Here is a 6772-nt window from a genome sequence, read left to right on the forward strand (position 1 = left end):
TGTTTCAGTTTGTAACTGTTTTCTTTATTTCACATGTAAAGAAAAAATCTTTTTGATTCAGTTTTATATGTTCTGTTGGTTGTTTTATGTAGTGTTCAAAAACTGAAACAGGAAGTGCTTCTGGACCAGTTTTGTTTACATCTTGCAAAATGGTCTATACTATAGCGACTTTCCAGGCCTACACATACACACAGATATGCAATTATTCGTCCCACACCCCATCCCTCGCCTTCGCCGCTTTGTAGCCCCCAGTCTGACAGGCGGGTCTGTGACCAGCGCCGAGAATGGCTGCAGGACCGGATGGCTGCTTGCCTGCTGGGCTACCTCCATCCCCACTCCTCAACCCTGTTGTAAGTTTTGTTCATGTTGTAGAATGTACTGATTGTTCTAATGTTGCTGAGGTGTTTTTTTTTTCCTGATCAAATTTTTCCTGAAGACCTTGATTAGCTTGCTCAGGTGTGTTTGATCAGGGTTGGAGCTAAACTCTGCAGGACAGCGGCGCTCCAGGACCGAGTTTGAGAAGCCTTCCTGATATAATTCTAAGAATCCATCTGCCTTCCACCCAATGCAGGTTTCCAATGCCAGAGCATGCAAAGCTGTCCCAGAGCATCATTGAGCACCACCATGATAAGCTGGAGACAGTCACCACTCCAGACTGATCCAAAGAGCTGAGAAGTTAGTTACTGTAAGAGCCATTTTATCTTTATTTAAACTTTATGTAAGTCTGTGACCAGTAGGGGTCTCTCTTTGGATAATTTGTTACTGAATTGATAAAATTAGAATGTAAGCATATTAACTTGTGTGTGGACATTGGAATGAATAATAACCAGAGCGTACGCGTCTATTAACAAGCACTTTCCAGCCCCCTGCTGCTTTAAGTAATAGACTTGAATGCTTATATGTTTACAGATTTATTTCATCGCTCCACAGAACAGAATCCCAAAACTTCTGTGGTATGGTAAAGTATTTGTAGGCCTATATATGAAGAGTTCAGATGCAAAAGCCTCTAAGTGCCATTTGAAATTTTCTTCTAGAATGATCATTTTTATCAAGCTTGTATATTTAAGTTCAGTGATTTCACTTAAATGGCAATGATAATTACCTATTAATTGTCATTTAAGTGAAATTACTGAACTTAAATATTCAAGTTTGATAAAAATCATCATTAAAGAAGAAAATTTCAAATGGCATTTAGAGGCTTTTGCATCTGAACTCTTTATGTACAATTAGTGTTTTTGTTTGTTTGTCAACACTGATATTTTATTTCTATTATATTTTTGTAGTTTAAATCAACAACACTGATTACAGCAGTAAAAATGAGAATTACTGTAAAAAATAATTTAGATGCATGCAACATGTGATAAATTGAGAGTAGCTAATGTTGCATTTAGCCTAATGATGTCATGATTTCAAATTAAGAAAATAAAATAGGGGAGCGCGAGGCACAATGTAACGCGGGGCTAGTTGTTTTAAATACTTAGGCTACATGCTAGCATGACGAAACTTGGTGTATTTACTAGTTGCCATTTCAACAGTAGGCCTATAGAGAAAAAAATTACGCCAAAATCTTTGTAAGATATCACTGAACATTTATTTAACCAGCAAAAGTACATTACTTAAGTTAATTTTCATCTTTATTTTTGTGTTTATTTAAAATTAGACAAATCGGATATTATTTTAATCTCCAATCTGTTGTTTAACAGTTGATATAATGCTTCGCTAACTTGCAGAAGACACTAGCAGGGTTTAAACCCCAGTTGTGCAGTTGGGGCATGTTGTAACACTGCTTTACAATGTGTCCCTATTAAAAATATGCTATTATATTCTATACTTTTATGGATTCTATTGAGAAAACAAGAGAAACATTTAAACAAAGACTGAGAGTCAATGTTCAGAAATTATTAATTATTATTTAGTTTTGAACTATGCTGTATAGCTGTGTTTTCCGGTGTGTTTGTTGTCAAACTCAAAAATTAGTATATTTTTAATGATTAAAAATGCCATTTTTTTATACGAAAAAGTTAATAATTGTATTTTATTTAGAAAATAGTTTGGTTTGACTTGTATATATTTTTATTAGATCAGATAGCATTTTAAGCTGTTATATGGTAATGTTACAATGTGCCCCTCACATGTTACAATGTAGACCACCTATGGGGCATGTTGTCACATTTCACTTCCATTCTTTCAGGGTAAATCAAGAAAAAAGTATACACTGAATTAATAAAACAAAACCACATAATTTTAGGCTTCTAGACATAATGTGGGGAAAACATTTCTCTAAACCCTAAGTAGATTTACATAAATTGACAAAGTCAAAACGTGTTACGTTGTGCCCTAACCTGCATGTTTTTATGATATTCTCATACATATGATATTCTCAAACAAATCCTTACTGATGTGAAGTCACAGCTCCAGTGACGTGATTTATTAAATTATAGTGCCATCTTGTGGTCAAATTTAACATTCAGTTAGAGTGTGTGTCACTTGACGTAATGCTTTCACGGACAGTTTTACAGCTTGTTTTAACAGGAATGATGTGCCAAGATACGTCTTTTATCGAGACGTAGATCGAATGGGAACCCATGCATGGCATTGGAGAAAGGGGCGTTCCGACCTGAGACGGTTCCACAGCACATTATATCCGGTGCCTCTTCCGCAAGATGCGCGTTGCTTCATCTACGCTACATACTTTGCAAGTCGGACTGCAGCTTTAGGAATCTCTCAAAGAGAGTGTGAACTGGAAATCGCCTGGTACTAGGGACGATAAAGAAGACGACATCGGTAAACCACCAGAAGCATGTACTTTCACTATCCACAACATCCAGGAGGAGCGAGTGTCAGAAGCCAATCTCTAGTCTAGTTATTATGAGTGCGATAACTATCTAGTTTAGGTGCGTTCACTTCACACCATGTCGAAATCATATTACCCTTATTATGAGATTCTGACATGTAGGCTAAAAAGGGTTCAGGGTTGACGTCCTCTTTAAGACTCTTAGAATTCGTAGATCTCCGAATTTTGTGAGCTAGATTAATCCCTTTTTTCTTAAATAATAATAATTTTGCAAGTGTTAAAACTTTTGGGACCGTTCCCTTTGAGTGTTCTCCTGAACCATCTGTAAAAAGTAGGCTTTACAATCATTAGACAAATGTCCAACTAAAATGTTTTAGAAAACGTTCCATAAATGAATGTGCTATGCTAAATGGCATTCTTTTTTTGCTAATCTTTTGGTGTTATAAAAGATAACTTAAAAAACAACAACATTTTGCTCCTAATTTTGAGAGAACCTTTTCAGAATGTTCTAAGAACGTTTGATGTTGGCGTTATGGGCTGTATGCACGCATAAGTTCCGCATTTGACGCAAGGATGCTCGTCCATTTCCGGTTGTGGAGATTTAAGTGGAGGAAAACCGAGAAAACTGGGATTATGGCAGAGTCTTCAAAATTTACTGTCCTCCCGTCTTTGAAACGAAACGTACATACGTTTAGATGTAATTTTAAATAGTTATGTTTATTTAATATAATTTAAAAAAGAAGCATATAAACACAACGAGGGGTATCTGTTTTATCTGTTTTTGTGACTAACGTTTCTTTAGTATAACCATGGTGTATAAAATTCAATATAAATTCTCGGTATTGCATTGGACTCTACGATCGGCGGAAGTTATCGATCATCCTTACACCTTTACCGGAAATACCGCCGTGCATAGAGCCATAGGCTACGTTGTGTCCTGTCATAGCCAACTGTCTCAGACCCCACCCAAATCGGTGCCGCACATGTACGTCTGCAAGATGTCTGTTAAAGATCACTTCATCTAGAAAACATCTGGTGTTTACTAACATCTGAAAGACATCTTTATGATGTCAGTTTAACATACATTCTAAATGTTTTTTAAAAGACATCTTCTAAACGTCTATTTGACATCTGAGAAGAAACGTTCCATAGACGTATTGTAGATGAGTCTTCCAAATGTAAACAACACACACATCAAATAGACTTCTTTCTGATGTGTGTGTGTGTGTGCTATCAGAGCATGTAACTCCTCACTCTTAATAGCTAACACTTTTCGGTTCTGGGAACGCACGTAGCCTAATTTTTGGTTCCTCGTTCCTTGATCGTTCTTATTTGGTTCTTATTACATGAATGCAACATTTCTTTGCAGTCAGCTTCTGAATGTTCCCATATATTTTCTTTTTAGGCTTCTAAAATATTCATTAAAAAAATCCGTAAAATTAATCCGTAAAGTGAGACTGAATTGTTTAAATCTCAACTTAAAAAAAAAAGAATATAAAAAAAACCCCACTCATAAACTTCACTGAATCATTTTACAGAATTCTTTACTGAATATTCTCGACGCCTTAAATTTTTGATCTCCGCCGATGGATCCATTTGAAGCTAAAAATCAGTCTGCCATAGGGCCTACACGACTTTCATGAAATATGTAATAATTGGTAATAATCCTTCAAATGACTAGTGACCTATATTTAGTAAAAAAAAAGAAAAAAAAATCTACATTTCTAATTTTAAAAAAGAAAGAAAAATAAATATGGCAATGAGAAAGAGACCAAAAAAAAAATAATAATAAGTAACCTATGCAATATTTTTCTAGAAATTGTCTATGCTGTTTTAAACAGAAGAAATAAACCTATTTTTTCACACACTCAAACATTGTTGTGAAATGTTTGGTTATTCTTGACCTACAGAGTTGCAGGCAGCTCTGATAATCATCAGGGTGGTGATCTGTGGTCAGAAACAAAGAGGTCACACTCACACTTTTAACCAGTCATTGCCACCACACAGCATGTTTTGCCAGTTGAGAGTTATGTCCAAAGTATACTTATGTCCGCACACTCCATCCGCGTGCAGCCCAATTTTTATAAAGTCCACTACATATTGCAGCGTTTATTGGACGCGTTTTTCCGTGCTCACGGACAAATTATTTTGAGAGCCGTTCCACCGAAAGGGTGACATTTCTGTCCCCAGGACATTAGATGTGTAAAAATGCACGAAAATTAACTCTAAAATACATTTATTACACTGTAAAAAAATATTTTCAAGATTTGTTATCACAACATTTTTTCTTTTGTCAAATCAACTTAAATAATTAATTTAGTTGAGATAACTTATTATTTTGAGTTTTTGATGATTAAATCAATCTCCTTCATTGTATTAACTCACTTTTTCCAGTTCTAACAACTTAAAATGTTAAGGCAACCAGGTTACTTAATTTTTTTTAAATAAACCAACAATATTTTTTACAGTGTATTTATCAAAATGTCCTGCACATTAAGCTAACTACAAATTTAAAATGTATAATTAAAAATATCATAGAACACAAAATAGCATTTTCTGCATGTGCCCAATCTCCATCTCTAAACTTTACTATGAAATGTAATGATTAAAATCTTTTTTTGTGCCTTGTTTTATGACTTTATATCCAATATATGCTTTAAAATGCTTTCTTTTCATGAGAAAAAAATATTTTATCTAATATTTTAGATAAAATACAAATTTTTGTTGTGTCCCCGGGTTTTCACTCAGTCCTCTTACCCTAACACCCCCCCCCCCCCCCTCTGAAAAACTTGGAATATTCCACAAAACACATTTTCAACAGGAAGCTGCATCATCTGGATCTTCTGAAGGCAATGGGAAGACCATAAGTAAGTCCTCACAATTGAATTTCTGTATATTTGATGAAATTGTAACTATGTCTGAGAAGGTCAATCTCAACATGCTGTACTGTTACCTAAAATATTTCTTAGATTTTATTCATTTATTTTAAAAATATCAACTTTTGTAAAATCACTACAATTTGTTACGTGTCCTTATGCTATTAGCATGTATACTACATATGTCATGTATTTGATAACTTTTTGCTTAAAAACTCAATCCTGTTACTTTCAGTCCTGTTACTTGTATGTAAATAACAGGAGTGAGTTAAAGTAACAGGAGTGAGTAGAGTCCTCTGTTTTGTTGATTTAATACTGTAAATATTATTTGATATAATAGTATTCACCTGAATTATGAGGTTTAAGGTTGCATTTACTGAAGTTGTAGACTTTAGCATTAGTTTTACACTGTGAACACCATACTTCCAGGAAGCCAGTCCACCACAAAGTAACTTAAAGGGTTAGTTCACCCAAAAATAAAAATTCTGTCAGTATTTACTCACCCTCATGTTTATTTGTTCTGCTGAACACAAATGAAGATATTTGGAAGAATGTTTTAATCAAACAGATCTCAATCCCCATTGACTAACATAGTAGGAAAAAATACATAGCATTCTTGTTTCATTTTTTGTTTTTAATTTTTTTTTATGTTAAACCACTGTTTTTATCAGTTGTGTTTGGTCTATCATTTATACATTTGTTTAATAAATTAAATTATTTTAAAAATTATAAACTTGAGGCTTCGGTTTTCTTTAAAGTGAAAAAAAAATGGCTTTGTGTTTTATATTAAAATACACCTTGCCTTAATATATAGTGATTTTTTGTCATAAATATCAATTATTTGAACATATAACCAACAATTTGTTTAAAGTAAACACTTTCTTGTGGGGAAAACAAAGGAATTAATAGATATGCTTTTAAACATGCTTTTTAAATGGCACATGAGTTTCGGTAACAAGACTGAGAAAACATGCGTTCATATTCTACTTAGAAACCTTGTAAAAAATTAAATAAAGATGCCTGAGATTGACCAATGCACATTTTGAATAGTTAAGTATGTGTAGTAATAGATTCAGTGTTGAAAAAAAATTAAAATTAAAGT

Source organism: Pimephales promelas, chromosome 16 (genome assembly GCF_988280905.1).
Source record: "Pimephales promelas chromosome 16, fPimPro1.hap1.1, whole genome shotgun sequence".
NCBI lineage: Eukaryota > Metazoa > Chordata > Actinopteri > Cypriniformes > Leuciscidae > Pimephales > Pimephales promelas.